The 14,766-nt window shown below is 48.6% G+C and overlaps 1 long non-coding RNA gene across 2 annotated transcripts in view; it reads right to left on the bottom strand.

The window, feature by feature from the left end:
- LOC128627682 (uncharacterized) overlaps positions 1-14,766 on the bottom strand; it is a 37,503-nt gene that overhangs the window by 2,742 nt on the left and 19,995 nt on the right. Inside the window, exon 1 of one of the 2 annotated variants that reach the window (XR_008391960.1) lies at positions 8,310-8,523. The exons of the other annotated variant lie outside the window; for it this stretch is intronic. This is a non-coding gene — a long non-coding RNA (uncharacterized LOC128627682). Of the gene's footprint in view, positions 1-8,309; positions 8,524-14,766 lie in introns of those variants that run through there. 2 annotated transcript variants of the gene reach the window in all.

Here is a 14,766-nt window from a genome sequence, read left to right as displayed (position 1 = left end):
GGCCCTGCCAACCTGGCTGGAATCAGGAAATGAGATTGCAACTCCTTTCAACTAAATCCAGCAAATATTTACAGAGGATCTTCCAAGCACAAGGCCCTGTAACGCTGGGGGCTGTGCGGAGAGGCTCTCTGCCAGGTCCCACCTCCCGGATAACTCCTGGCTTCAGGTTAGGGGCCAGGAGGCCCCTACTGTGGGGCTTTGCTCCCTACCCCCACCCACAGCTGCCGCCAGCATCCCAGCCCCCACCTCCCTGCAACAGGCCACAAATGGAGGCCTGCCTGGTGAGGGTGCCTCTGGGAGCCTCCTGGAGAAAACGTCCTGCTGCCCCTTCCTGCCTCCCAGGTTCTCTACCCAGCCCCCTGCACCCAGAGGACCCCTCTGAGGGGCGGCTAAGGGAGGAGAGGGCAGAGGACACCTGTCCTCTGATGCTCTCTGGTATCAGGAGTCTGGGAGCCGGGGCTGGCTTTCCCATTAGAAGAAAAAGCTATCCCTCTTCCAAAGGGGCCCTTCTGCCTTCACAGGCCAACCAGCAGGCAGGTTGGTTGTGAAGCTCCTTTATCCTGTGAAGCTCCCTGCCTGTAACCTGGTCTCCAAAGCGAAATGTACAGCCCAGCCCTTTGGATGAGGCATAAACATAGTCTTTTTTTTTTTTAATCTAGAAACTGAAGAAGAATTTACCAAATAGTTAATAAATGGATTGACACCGTGCATTTCCTCAGCCTCAGTTTAAGACAGCCCTGAGTCCTGGAAGGTTTTCTCAGAATCTAGGGGATCTTGGGGATCTTGGAGGGTGAGCTCCTCTCTGAAGAGTTTGGGGGTGCCTTCCCATTACTGCCCTCGTCCAGCCAATGGCTTCGTTTACAACTTACTAAGTGCTCTGGTGTGTCCCCGGTGTGGTTGGTTTTATAAACACGATGCCTTAACAGAAGAATGTTTTCATAGTTTGTAAATGAGAGGGGAGTAACAGGAAACTCTTCCTTAGCCCACAGGTCTCCTGGGAACCCAATTTAAAGACAATTTGTGCGTTTTTCTTTTACAGAAAGATGAATGGGTTCTAGATTCATTGACCATCAACATTAGTAGTGAATCCCAGGGAACACTTCAGGCGAAAAGAGTCAGTTCTAGCAAGCTGTAGGGGACATTGTAACACTAAGGGAGGAAGCAACAGCATTTCAAATACAATGTATGCTAAAGAGAGAGCACTTTGAAATGGTTATTTGGAAATGTTGTCATCACAAGGTGTTCTAATTACTGAGAACTTTTGTAAACATGTCACCTATTAAAAACTCTACCAAGTTGAAAAAAAAAGCTTGAAAAATTTTCCAAAGAGTGAGAATTTTGAATCTGATTGTTACAAACACAAAACCACAAAACCTTCCAATTGTTTTGTAAGAATAACTAAAATCAGAAACTGGAAATTGACAAGTGAAATGTCAGTTAAGTTGCACGACGGATGAATGGAATGATTTATTGGGCATAGCACAGGCTGGAGGCCTGTCATTTGGCGGGGTATCTCTTACAGCTGTGGTCATTACGAATACCAACAGTCAAAATAAATTGAGCTAGATACTCAAATTGCTGTCTCACAAAGTATTAAATATTTAAAATGTGATGTGTACAACCAGACAGAACAATGAGCATTTTAATAGAAAGAACCTTGATAGCATCCCTGAGCCCGTGGATCGAGCCAGCTCGAGTCTGTCCTGCTTCCAGACTCCTGGTTATATGGGGTAACAAATATCCTTACTCTCCCATGTCTGATAATAGAGAGATTTCTTCTATCTTATTCTCTAAGCCAGGACCCAGGCTGTCTTGGTCTAGGGTTTTCACTCTTAACTACTGCATGGCCTCTGATCCTCACGCTCTTGTTTGAAAGAGAGAATCTCTTAATCAAGGCAATTGCCCACTTAGAGAAATTTCTGTCCGGTGCCTTCGACCACTCCCCCATCCTAACACCCTGAGAAATTTCTGTTTGTTGAGTTTCACTTAGGACAACTCATAAACTTCTTTCTATCTGGCTGTGACAACAGTAATGGCCCATCCACCCATATGTGCAGACATGAGTCCCAATCTTGAAATTTGGCATCTTGAACAGAACAGACACCCCAATGATATCCCTCCAAGGACCATCAAACAGCAAGTCAAAGACTGCCCCAAAACCATTTCTAAAGTTCCCATAACAATCTACCCCAAAGGGGACTTTCAAACGCTGCCACTTCAGTGTGAGTGCTCCTGTGCCTTATGAGCCATTGTAAGATTAAGGCAGAAATAATACACACACAGGAAGAGGCAGCATAACAGGCAGCTCTGGAGTTGGGCTAGCTTGGACCTGTGAACTTGGACTAGTTGTTTGAGCTTTTTGTGCTTTAGTGTTCTCATCTGTAAAAGAAAAAAAAATCAAAACAATACATCATCACACGGATGTTAAAGAGATTAAATTAGTCAATATTTGCAAACAGTACCTGGCAGAGTATATAAAGAACACTTACAAATAGCAAGAAGATAACCCAACTTAAAAATAGTCAAAGAAATTAAACAGACACTTCATCATGTAAAATATATGGATAAGTGATGCTCAGCCTCATTAGCAATTGGGGCATTGCAAATGACAGCCCCAAGGAAGCACCCCTCACCCGCCAACTGCAATGGCTACAGTTCTGCAAATTGACAGAACCAAGAGCTAAGGAAGGGGTAAAGCAATTAAAACTTCCATACCTTGCTGGTGGGGATACAAACTAGTATGGCTACCTAGCAAAAACAGTTTGGCAGTTTCTTATAAAGTTAAACATTCACATAACAAATGATTCAGCAATTCGACTTCTATGTACTTGAGAGAAATGAAAATACAAGTGCAAGCAAATACCTGTGAGTACAAATGCCCCGAACTGGAAACAACCCAAATGTCCATCATCCCTGAAAGGAGGAACAAACTGTGCAATGTCTATAAAATGGAATACTACTTAGCAATAAAAAAAAAGTACCAGATAAACAACATGGATGAAACTCAAAAGCCATATGCTCAGGAAAACAAGCCAGACACAAAAGATTGCATGCTGTGATTACGCTTATGGGACATTCTGAAAAAAGGCAAAACTACAGGGACAGAAATTAGACTAGTGATTCCTGGGGTTTGGAAGCAGGTGACTGGAAAAAGGCATGAGGAAACCTTTGGGGGTGTTGAAAATATTCTATACTTTGATTATGATGGTGGTTACATGCCTATATATATTTGTCAAAATTCATCAAACTGGACACTTGAGCAATGAATTTTATTGTATGTAAGTTACATTTTAATAAGCTTGATATAAGAAGAAATAATACTTAGCACATAATGTTCCATAAACCTTTTATTTTTTAAAATATATTTTATTGATTAGGCTATTATAGTTGTCCCATTTTTTCCTCCACTTTATTCCCTTCCACTCCCGCCCACATTTCCCCTCTTAGTTCATGTGCATGAGTCATACATATAAGTTCTTTGGTTTCTATATTTCCTGTACTATTCTTAACCTCCCCTGGCTACGTTCTACCTACCATTTATGCTATTTATTCTCTGTGCCTTTTCCCCCTCTCTCTCCCTCCCACTCCCCACTGATAACCCTCCATGTGATCTCCATTTCTGTGATTCTGTTCTTGTTCCAGCTGTTTTTTGTTTGTTTGTTTGTTTTAGGTTGAGTTGTTGATACTTGTGAGTTTGTTGTCATTTTATTGTTCTTTTTTTATTATCTTCTTTTTCTTAGATAAGTCCCTTTAACATCTCATAATAAGGGTTTGGTGATGATGAACTGCTTTAATTTAAATTTATCTGGGAAGCACTTTCTCTGCCCTTTCATTCTAAATGAAAGCTTTGCTGGATAGAGTAATCTTGGATGTAGGTCCTTGCCTTTCATGACTTCAAATACTTCTTTCCAGCCCCTTCTTGCCTGTAAGGTTTCTTTTGAGAAATCAGCTGACAGTCTTATGGGAACTCCTTTGACAGTCACCTGACTGTCTCCTTTTCTCTTGCTGCTTTTAAGATTCTCTTTTTATCTTGAATCTTGGGTAATGTCATTATGATGTGACTTGGTATGTGTTTCCTTGGGTCCAACTTCTTTCGGACCCTTTGAGCTTCCTGGATTTCCTGGAGGTATATTTCCTTTACCAGATTGGGGAAATTCCCCTTCGTTATTTTTTCAAGTAAGTTTTCAATTTCTTGCTCTTCTTCTTCTCCTTCTGGCACCCCTATGATTTGGATGTTGGAACGTTTAAAGTTGTTTAGAGGTTCCTAAGCCTCTTCTCATTTTTAAAAAAACTCTTGTTTCTCCATTCTGTTCCAGTTGAATGTTTATTTCTTCCTTCTGCTCCGAATCATGGATTTGAGTCCCGGTTTCCTCCCCTTCACTGTTGGTTCCCTATATATTTTTCTTTATTTTGCTTTGCATAGCGTTCGCCCTTTCCTCTATTTTGCATCCATACTTAACCATTTCTGTGAGCATCCTGATTACCAGTATTTTGATAGGTTAGCTATCTCTTCATCATTTAGTTCTTTTTTTGGAGTTTTGATGGGCTCTTTCATTTGGGCTATATTTCTTTGTCTGGGCACACCTGTTATGTTGTAAGAGGCAGAGCCTTAGGTATTCGACAGGGTGGGGCAACCCACACAGCTGCATTATGGAGCTGTGTGTGTGTGGGGTGATTCCGAGAGGGAACAATGCTGCCTGCTCAGCTCTCAGCCAGATTTCAGTCACTTCCCCCGATACCCACAAGCAAACTGGACCCTTCTGGTGCTGATTCCTAGGTGAATGGTTTTGTGTATGTTCTAGGACCCCACGGGTCTCTCCAACGAACTCTCCTACGAGGCTGGGAGTTTCTCTTGGTGCTGCAACCCCCTCAGGTTTTTATAGTCAGAGGTTTTGAGGCTTTCTTTTCCCACACTGGACCCCTGAGTTGCACGGTCTGTCTCACTCCCCAGTTGTTCCTTGCAGTCTGTCCACCTGCATATGTGGGACCACCCGGTCTCCAGCCACCGCCTTGCCCCAGCTGCTCCCCTTGCCCCTCCTGCCAGTCTGAATGAATTTTCTTCTTTAACTCCATGGTTGTCGGACTCCGATACAGTTCAATTTTCTGAAAGTTCTGGTTATGTTTTGTTTTTAAATTACTTGTTGTCCTTCTTTTGGTTGTGTGAGGAGGCAAAGTGTCTCTACCTACACCTCCATCTTGGCCAGCAGTCCTGCTCCATAAACATTTAATAAAGCAGATATTTTAAAGCACAGAAAAAGTCTAGAAGTATACACCCAAAATATTCATGGACAATCTTCAAGTAGCAAGATTATTGTGATTTTTTTTACTTTCTTCTTTGTTGTATACAAAAATAAACAGAGGCTTAAAAAAAATAGAGTCCACATGGAACTACCAAGAACCCAGAGTACTAAAAACAACTTTGGAAGAACAAACACTACCCAATTTCAAAATTTATCATAAAGCTGCTGTAAATCAATATGGTCTGATATTGCATAAAGATAGAAAAATGGATCAATGGAACAGAATCAAGAAATCAGAAATAAACCCATACTTCTACGGACAAGTGACTTTCAACAAAGGCGCAAAGGCGGTGCCATGCAAAGGGTAGTCTTTCCAACAAATGTTGCTGGAACGACTACATGAACATAAGCAAAAAAGTGAACTTCAATCTGTACCTTGCACCATACACAAAACAGAGTTCTCAAAAGTGGACTATAGACCTAAATGTAAAACCTAAAACTATGAAACACCTAGAAGAAAATCTCTGTGACCATGGGGCAGGCAAAAATTCCTTAGGTATAGCACCAGAAGAAGCATGGCCCACGAAAAAACAAATTGATAAACTGTACTTCATCAAAATCAAAAACTTCTGCTCCAGTACCGTTAACAAAATGAAAAGAGGAGCCACAGATTTAGAGAAAATATTTGCAAATCCTGTATCTGAGAAAGCAGTTGTGTCCAGAATATGTAAAGAACTCTCAAAGAAGTCACCTGGTAAATGATGAATAAATGATTTGAGACACCACTAATACCTATTATAATGACTTAAATGAAAAGTACTGGCCAGACCAAGTTTTGGCCAGGATGTTGAGAAACTGGAACTTGTGTACATACATAGCTGACGAGAAAGTAAAATGGTACAACTTTTGGGCAGTCCCTTAAAAAGTTAAACATACACCTGTCACGTGATCCAGCCATTCCACTCCCAGGTATCTACCCACAGAAAAACTGAAGCATATGCCAGCTCAAAGATGTATTCGTACACACAGCGGCTTTATTCGTAATAGCCAAGTACTGGAAACAACCCACACGTCCATCAACGAGTGGACAGACGGTTATGTCTATACAATGAAATATTACTCCACATTAAAAAGGAGTTAGCTATTGACGCATCGGCAACATGGATGAATCTCAAAACTAATTATGCTGAGAGAAGTAACTCAGGTAAAAAGGAGTACATATTCTATGATTTCATTTACGTAAAATTCTAGAAACTTCAATTGTCTGGGAACAGAAAGCAGATCAGTGACTGAGTGCAGGGGCAACGAGAAAGGGGTGGGAGGAAGGAATGACCCAGGAGGAGGCTGTTAGGGTGATGAAAATACATATTTTCTTGATCGTGGTGATGGTTTCAAGCGTGTATAAATATGTCAAAACTTATCCCATTGTACACTTCAAACATGTGCAGTTTATTATAGGTCAATTATACCTCAATAAAGCTGTTGAAAAATAAGCAGAGATTACTTTTCTAACACCATAAATTTCTTTAAAGATAGAAATATGAGACTCGGGACAACGTATATCATACATATTTTTGTGGTTAGTTATTGTGTGGCCCTATTTAATTATCCGTGTACTATTTAGAAACTTTGTAATGTACATATTATAGGTGTACCATTATAGATACTTGAGTTTGGTTTTGTGGTCAGTTCTATAAAAATTTGTAAACCAGGCTCTTGGCCAGGAGCACAATCCTGCATTAAAACATTGTTTCTGTGGAAAGATCGGAATTGGCTTGCGTTACATTGACATGGTTCCTTCCCGCTGCCCCCAGGATTTCTCCTCTCAAAACCGTCTAACACACTGTGGCCAAACTCGTTTTACAAACAAAAAACAAAAATCAGATCTGGTTACTTCCCTGCTAACCCCTCAGTGATTATAAATGGTGAACTCTGAACTCGACAGCCTAATATCTGAGGTCCTTCACGACTGGCCCATCTCCCTCACGAGTCCCAGCTCTAGAACCGCCCCATCCTGTACGCACCTGAACCATTTGTCAGGGGTTTTCACCACTCTTCCCCTACCTGTGCTCAAACTAGCCAACTGCCAGGTATGTCCTTCCCTTTCACTTCACTTGTGCATCTGGAAAAGTCTCTCTTCCTTCCAGACTCACTTCAAACATCACCTCTTCTTGAGAGTCTTCCCAGATTGCCACCAAAAAAGAAGTAATCACTCTTTTTCACTGCACTCCAATAGCACCTTACACCTCCATCTACTAGAGCACTTTTTTTTTTCATTATCCTGCAGTAATTCAGATGCATCTTTATCAGTCAGGCTGCAGGCTCAGCTGCCATGACAAAAACAGTGACCCCAACAACCCCCCCTCCCAGATACCAGTGGTTTGAGTAAGTTTATTTCTCTCTCACACGAAAGCCCTAACTGACATGCTGGCTGGCTCAGCTCTGCGATGTTGGGATCCAGCCTCCTGTCTCTCAGCTCCATCCCCCTCAGAGATTCGCCCTCATGTGCATGGACCCACATTGCTCTCCACCATGTCTACCACATGGCTCTCCGACAGCCAGCAGGACAGGGGAAGGGACAGGAGAGAGAGTCTCCACCTTTTTATGACCCCATCCAGAATTTGTATCATCACTTTGTTCGCATCCCATTGGCCAGAACTTAGTTACAGCCATGTAGGACCTCAAAGGAGACTGGGAAATGCAGCTTTATCCTGGGCGGCTGTGTGCTTTACTCCAAGTCGGGCATTATATTATTATGAGACGGAAGGCAGGAATGGACCTGGGATAAGAGAGGAGTCTCTGCCAGTCCACCCCTTCAGCCACCCGACTATCTGTGGTCACCGTTCTTTTCATACATAAAACACAAACACTGCCTTGCAAGGCACATAACTGCAAGTGCCCTGCTGTCCTGCTCAGCACACCCAGCACCTCAGCTGGGTCTGGACGTGGTTCCCTGTGGCCTGGAGCCCCACACACTGAAAGACAAATTCTGTCCCCCCACCCACCATCCTCCAACACATGGTGATGGAGCAGGAACCACGCACACAATTAAAAAACAGCAACTCTTACTCTGAGAGCCAAACAGTGGGAACAGCCCAGATGGCCCCAGTCCATAGTGATTATCCAAGCTTGCCAGGTAGAAGTTATAAAGACTCCTTGCCCTTCTGTTTTCTGGAAGTAACTTTCTTGTCCACTGTCCTCCTTGGCCCGTGGCTTTGCCCTCTGGGAGGCTATTAATAGGTCGCTATCCCCCATAACCACGTCTGAAGCGGGCACTGAAGAATATGCCTCTCTCCGGCTTCCAGACTCTTGGCTTCTAGTCGGTGACTCCAGCCAAAGGTCTTGTCCTGACAAAGTTTGTCAGGCTGGAAACTCCGGCTGTATTTTTACTGGCTTCCGTGCTCCGCCCAGACCCCTCTCTGGGCTTAATGGCTGTCATCTCCAGGTCATCTGAGACAATGGGCTTGGATGGAAAGGGAACGCCCTTCATCTGATCTTGGCTGCAGGGCTGCCTCCCATTGTCTGGCAGAGAATTCTTCACCAGGGAAGCTTGAGAAAGACTCAGCCCCACATTCTTACCTCCTGCTAAGGCTGACTTTTCAGAGCCACCCTTGGTCACCGCTTCCCACTGGGGTACAGAAGCAGCTGGCTTTTATCTCTGCAAGTCTCCACGTTTCCAGACCCGCAGCCAACCCAGGTTGCAGGCAGCTGGTAGGGGTGCCCTCTGAGCAGAATCCTACTCTCTTCCATCTCAGCTTGCAGACTGGCTAGGGCTAGCCCGAGGTCCTTACTCTTTTCTAGGAATCCGCTGAAAACAGCAAGAAGCTGTCAGTATTCACCAGCGAGCAAGTTCTCCTAGAGTGATAGGCTCAGAGAACACAGGACCCTCCCGTCAAATATCCATCACAGAGCACAGCGAGATTCCCCAGCTTTCCAGTCTGCGTGTGTGTGCCTGCTCCACCTGACTGTGAAGCCAGTGCTACACATGTGAGACTTCTTATGACAGTGCTTCACCTCCCGGTAGTCTAATTAATTATGGAATCAATTCTGGCAGCTATACGTGAGAGACCAAACATAACAGCCGCTTAGACAAGGTGGCAGTTAATTTTGCCCTCACGAGAGTCCGAGCTGGTGCGCTGGCCCTACTCTGCGAGGTCGTCTGGGCTCTGGGCTTCTTTCGTTCTGTTCCATCGGCCCAGGAGGGAGTCGCCCTCCACATGGCCCAGCATGGCTCACCCCCAAAGTCTCATTCCAGTGAACGGGAAGGGGGACGGGCGGGGGAGGGTGCAATCTGGAAGCCGTGCACACCACTCCCGTTCCCCTCTCTTGGGTCATACGACTGTAATTGGATGAGAGGGAGGCCACTAAATGCGGTGTCTGTTCTGAGCTGTTCTATCACAAAGAGAGAGAAGGGGAGGATGCGATGCCGGATGATTGGTCACCCCTGCCTCAGCCTGTCTCACCTTCGGAGAACTCTTGGAGGGGCAAGGACCTCGTCTGACCACCTTCACACTCCTCAGGCCCAGCCCAGTGCCCAGCACAGGGCTGTGGACTATCTGTGTTCAACTTCAGTTTTCCTAGACCACACCCAACCCCACCATAACGGACAAGTGCAGGAGCATCTTTGTGTGTAACAGGCGCCTGCACCGATGTGACCCAGGTGTCCCTCGCCTGCGTGTGCTCAAGTTCTCCAGCCTTGCGGAATCACCGCCCCCCTCCCCCCCCGTGCCCACCACTCTGGGAGGCTTTGCACAGCGCACAGTTTGTTTCTCCCTCTCTCCTCGGCCTTTCCCTCGTCAGCGTGACCCTCGGCCCCGTGCTTGCTGTCCCCTCTCAGAACTGCCTCTTGCTGAGTGTGTGCTAGTCTCCTCCTTTCTCCCTCCCAAGGTACCGAGAGCCCAAGGCTCACCAGCGTGGCAGATGTTTATTCAAGTTCAGGAATAACAGAGGATGATTATAGCACAGAGGGGAAAATGACTCAAGTTCAGGGTCACATATTGCACCTTCAGAATGTGTTGGCCCTTCCCCACCACAGGGAATGTCTCTTCTCTAGTGTCGCTGCTGGTCCCTGCTCCGCCCCACGTGGTGTTTCCCAGGCCTTGTCTTCAGACACCCAGTGTCTCTCCCTCCTTGCCTATCGCTCAGTCCCTTCGACACTCGCCTGAGCTGTCCTCACAGCCTCACAGTTTCTCTCCTTTGAACCTGCAGCCATTCGGCTCTTGCTTCATCTCTGCCAGACCCCTCCAGGCGGCTCAGAAGCACTCAGTTGCCTGCACCCCAAAGGCCCATCCCTGTGTTTCAATAAGCAAAAGGGCCGTCGCCCTCGCAGGTGGGGAGGCACCTCAGGCCCAGAGGTTAAGCCACCATCCGAGGCTGCACAGCAGCTGAGAGACAGGGCCGGCCCACAGGTTGGGCTCCAGTGCCCCTGCCTGGGCGATCACCGCATTGTCTTGAGTCACCGCTGAGTGTTCTGTGACAGGAGTCTTATTTCCCCTGTGCACAGCTTCCAAGGGACAGTGCCTCGCTGGGCTCGGCCTACCTGTCCTGCCAACGGACTGAAACGGTCGTTGTGGTGGAAACCACGGTGTGCAGGGCACACTGCGCCCTGAATGCTCTTAACAGTCCCCCGACCTCCCCCCACCCCACTTCAGCCTCAGATTCCCAAAGTCACCCCCCCACCCGTGGCAGGAGGGATGGTGGGGGAGGGGAGCAGGTGGGGGGTGGGGAGGGGAGGGGCTGGGCTGAGAGGATCCGACTGAATAGCTGCTTTCTTCTCAGAGGCTTCCTTTCCCCCAAGTCGTCACTGATTAACCCTCCAGACCAGATAACCCTCCACGGGAGGAAAAAACTGTGTGTTTAGCCTGAGTCATAAAACATCAATATTGACTTCTCACAGGTGAAGCCAAAGGGGAAAGGGAGGGGGAGTGGGGGAGAGGCTCGCCTTCCCCCCATCTCGCCAAAGGCCTGAGGCATCCAGGGGCCAGTCCACCCGGCCTCATTCCCTGGGGAGAACGCTGGGTGATCGGGCTGCGGCATCTGAAGAAGCTGGAGTCCCACCTGCTTCCGCCTCCAGGGGCATCGGGGACCCAGAGGCCCAGGCCCCCCAGGACTGCTCTATTCTCTGCCCTCCACTGCCTCACAGGGGCCCCGGCGGACAAGAGAGTTGCACAGGTCATGGGTCTGTCTGGAATCAGACTGCCTCTGCTCCGCTGTTCCCCAGCTCTGGGACTCGGACAGGTGACCGACCTGAGCCTCAGTTTCCTCATTTGTCAAATGAGGGTAGTGATAGCACTCAGTTCACAGGGCTGTTTAGAATGGTCAAGCGAGGTCACTGATGCTTTACGTGAAGCACTAGGAGCTGGAACTCCCATAAATAGCATAATGGGCTCTCTCTCGTTGCTTGCTTTCTCTCTCTCCTTCCCCTCCTACCTCCTGAGACACACATCACTCTCAGGAAGGGTTTCAGGACTATGGGGACACTGCAGGCTAAGGCGCTGACTGACTCACCCAGGGCCAGAAACCGTAGGCGGTCGGGCCAGGCATGGGGGTCCCTATCTGGGTCCTCCCCTCTGGCCCGGAACAAATCAAACCTTCCTCCCCACCCCCCCCACATTTGCTCTGGCTGGTGTTTTTCATGGGAAGGCCTGAGGAGGAAGGTCTGTGGCCACTTGCTGCTCGGGGTGGGGCCACTGGACCCAAGAGTGCAGCTATGTCCTCCTCAGGGCACCTCACGCCTTCATCGTAGGGTCTTCTCTCCATCCTCCATCTCCTTCCTTTTGGGGGCAAAGGTGTTTCTTTTGCCTCTCCTTGTCTTTCTGGAGGATCAGAGTGAGGAGTTTCCCCAAGGAATTTTCAGCCACCCTGGGCTGGGCACTTTCTGTACCCCACTTAATATCAGGCTCGGGGAACAGTGGGGGAGGATTCGGGCTTCCTCGATCCTCACCCACGGCCAGGGTCCTCCCCCCCCCCCCCGCCAGCCCAGGTGAGCCCCACCTGATGCTGTGGGAGGCCAAGACTGGCAGGGAAGGCCTCCCTGCAGGGTTGGGACCAGACAAAGGCCCTTCTGTCTCACTAAGCTGCCATCTTGGTGGGGCAGGGGAGGAGATGTTACTGGCCTTTCAGTCACCCCAGGGTGGCAAACACCCCCTCCTCCAGCAGGGCTCTGGAGTGGCTTTGGGCCCAGCAAGGAATGGGGTGGAGATAAGCCTGGAGCAGGAGGCCAGTGGGTGGGGTTTGGCCGCGTGCCTGTACTCAAGCCTCAGCTCCATGCCTGTGAGCAAGCAGGGGTGGAGGCCGAGGGACTTCCCCGTGGGGCGCTCCTGCAGCTGTTTGCCACCGGCCCGATGGGGGTGGTGACCTGCCTCTGAGAGCAGCTCTCAGCCCACTCCTTTCTCCCTCCTTCCTCTCCATCTATCCTTGCTTCCCTCCTTAGAAATCTGATGAGTGTCTTCTGTGTGCCAGGTCCTTTCCTTAGTGTCCCCTGTCTTTCCCCATTCCCCCAAATTCCCACTCCTTCTGCATGCTTTTGCTTGTAGTGTTTATACAGTCTTGGGAACCCTTTCTGAATTCCCTTCTTCCTCCAAGCAGTCCTGGAGACCACCCTGATTCCAGCCACACCCCCCTTCCTTCTATACCGATATTCTTCTGTGCTTCTTGTCTCTTCCTATACTTCAGGTGCCTCCTTAGCTGCACGGTGAGCTCCTTGAGGGCTGGGAGGCATGACTTTCCCCTTCCCTGCCACTGGCAACATTAGTAGGTTTATTGGCAATGCCATCCTCAGCCACAGATCAGGCAAGAAGTTGCTTTCTGGCAGAACAGCAACTTGACACAACTTCTACATTGCACAGAAAATTCCAGATACCTCCCTCCAGCCAGCTGTGCAAGATGTCTGACTCTTTACCATCACCCCCCCCACACACACACTTCTATCCCAGCCAGTATGCTCCCAGGTCTTGGAGCAGAAAGGACATTTCTGGATGATAGGTATGGCTGGCTACCTACCTGATCCTAAGTGCAGTAATCACTTGCTCCCTGTGGTAGCCCCAAGTTCAAAGCTGGGTACCAGGGGCATCCTTTCCCAAGCAGGGATCTCCTCTGCTTGCCTGGCTATTCTTGCCTCGTTTCCTGATATCCTCTCATCTATCCCCTCTTTTCACACTCCTACCTCACCAACCTCTCAGCACCAACCCACCTTCCCTGCCCAGGTGACCTGAAACAAGAGTTCATGTGTAACACACAGACCCACCACCATCCACGCTACATTGACCACCAAAACGTTCAAGGTGAACCAGAAGCTGTTAGAGACAGGGCACACCATTGTTAGGAAGACCAAGGGCGGCAAATTGGCTTTACGTAAGGCTATCATAGAACAAGGTTGTAGGGACCCACAGCACCCACCCACCCCCCAGCTGAGAGAAGAAAGTGAGTGACAACTGAGGGGCTGGTGTTGCCCAAGTTGGGTGCAGGGGACTGGGCACCTCTTCTACCAGGCAGCCCTCCTTTAGAATATTCTGCCCTGTTGTCTCATGAGTGTCCTCATTCTCATTGAACCAGTGACACCAACTGACTCTACAAAACATGGCAGCTATCCTTAAGGAATCTGGGGAATGGAAGGAGGCCGGGCCGTTGGATTTGAGTGGGGACCAGCCAGGACACACATTTCTTCCCTCTGTCCTTCTCCTTGGAGGCCCCTGTGCCCCCAAGACACCACCCTGGGCCCCGACTCCCCCTTGGTCCTTCTGCCACGGGTACCCTTGCTTCCATGCCCCACTGCCCTCCACACCCCCACCCCCAACTTCGTGCATGGTTTGGGCCAGCTCCATCAGCACCAGCTGACACCCCTTGCCAAGAGTGGGCTGGCCCACCCCAAGGAGAAGAAAGGAAGAAATGAGGAGCCAAAGGAACAGAGGTGTCCAACCTGCAGCCCTTGGGTGGCTATGAATGCAGCCCAGTACAAAATCATAAATTTACTTAAAACTTTGTTTTTGCTCATCAGTTTTTGTTAGTGTTTGTGTATTTAATGTGTGGCCCAAGACAACTTCTCTTCTTCCAGTGTGGCTCAGAGACACCAAAGGGTTGGAGACCCTGGGTGGAGATAGAGATACAAGTCAGGTTCATCAGCTGAAGGGTCCTCACCATGCTGAGAGCTGTGTAATTTATTTTGTCATTCATTCGTTCTCTCTCTCCCCTGCCCCTGACTGATGTTCTTGGTAACCCCCTTCCCTAGCCAGGGGCACTGAGCAGCTCCTGGGGGCTCAGGATGTGGGCAGGAGCTGGGGGTGCAGCAGGCCCACAGCTGGGGAGGAATGAAGGGGGCAGGCAGGAGGGCGGCAGAGCTGGGGTACCCTCCCAGGGCGAGCCCCTGACTCCTCCCCCAGAAGGTTTCCTGATGGCCAACTCCAGCCCTCAATCGCCAATCCCAGCACGATGGCGCCACCTGCTGTGGAGAGGGAACACCACAACTGACTCCACGAGGGTGTTGAGAATCTAAGGTGTGGGTTAACTCCTTCCTCAAGGAGCATAGCCT

The sequence above is a fragment of the Artibeus jamaicensis genome, unplaced genomic scaffold (genome assembly GCF_021234435.1).
Source record: "Artibeus jamaicensis isolate MK-2021 breed Jamaican fruit bat unplaced genomic scaffold, CSHL_Jam_final contig_465, whole genome shotgun sequence".
In the NCBI taxonomy this organism is placed as follows: domain Eukaryota; kingdom Metazoa; phylum Chordata; class Mammalia; order Chiroptera; family Phyllostomidae; genus Artibeus; species Artibeus jamaicensis.
This window is presented reverse-complemented; position numbering and strand designations above follow the sequence as displayed.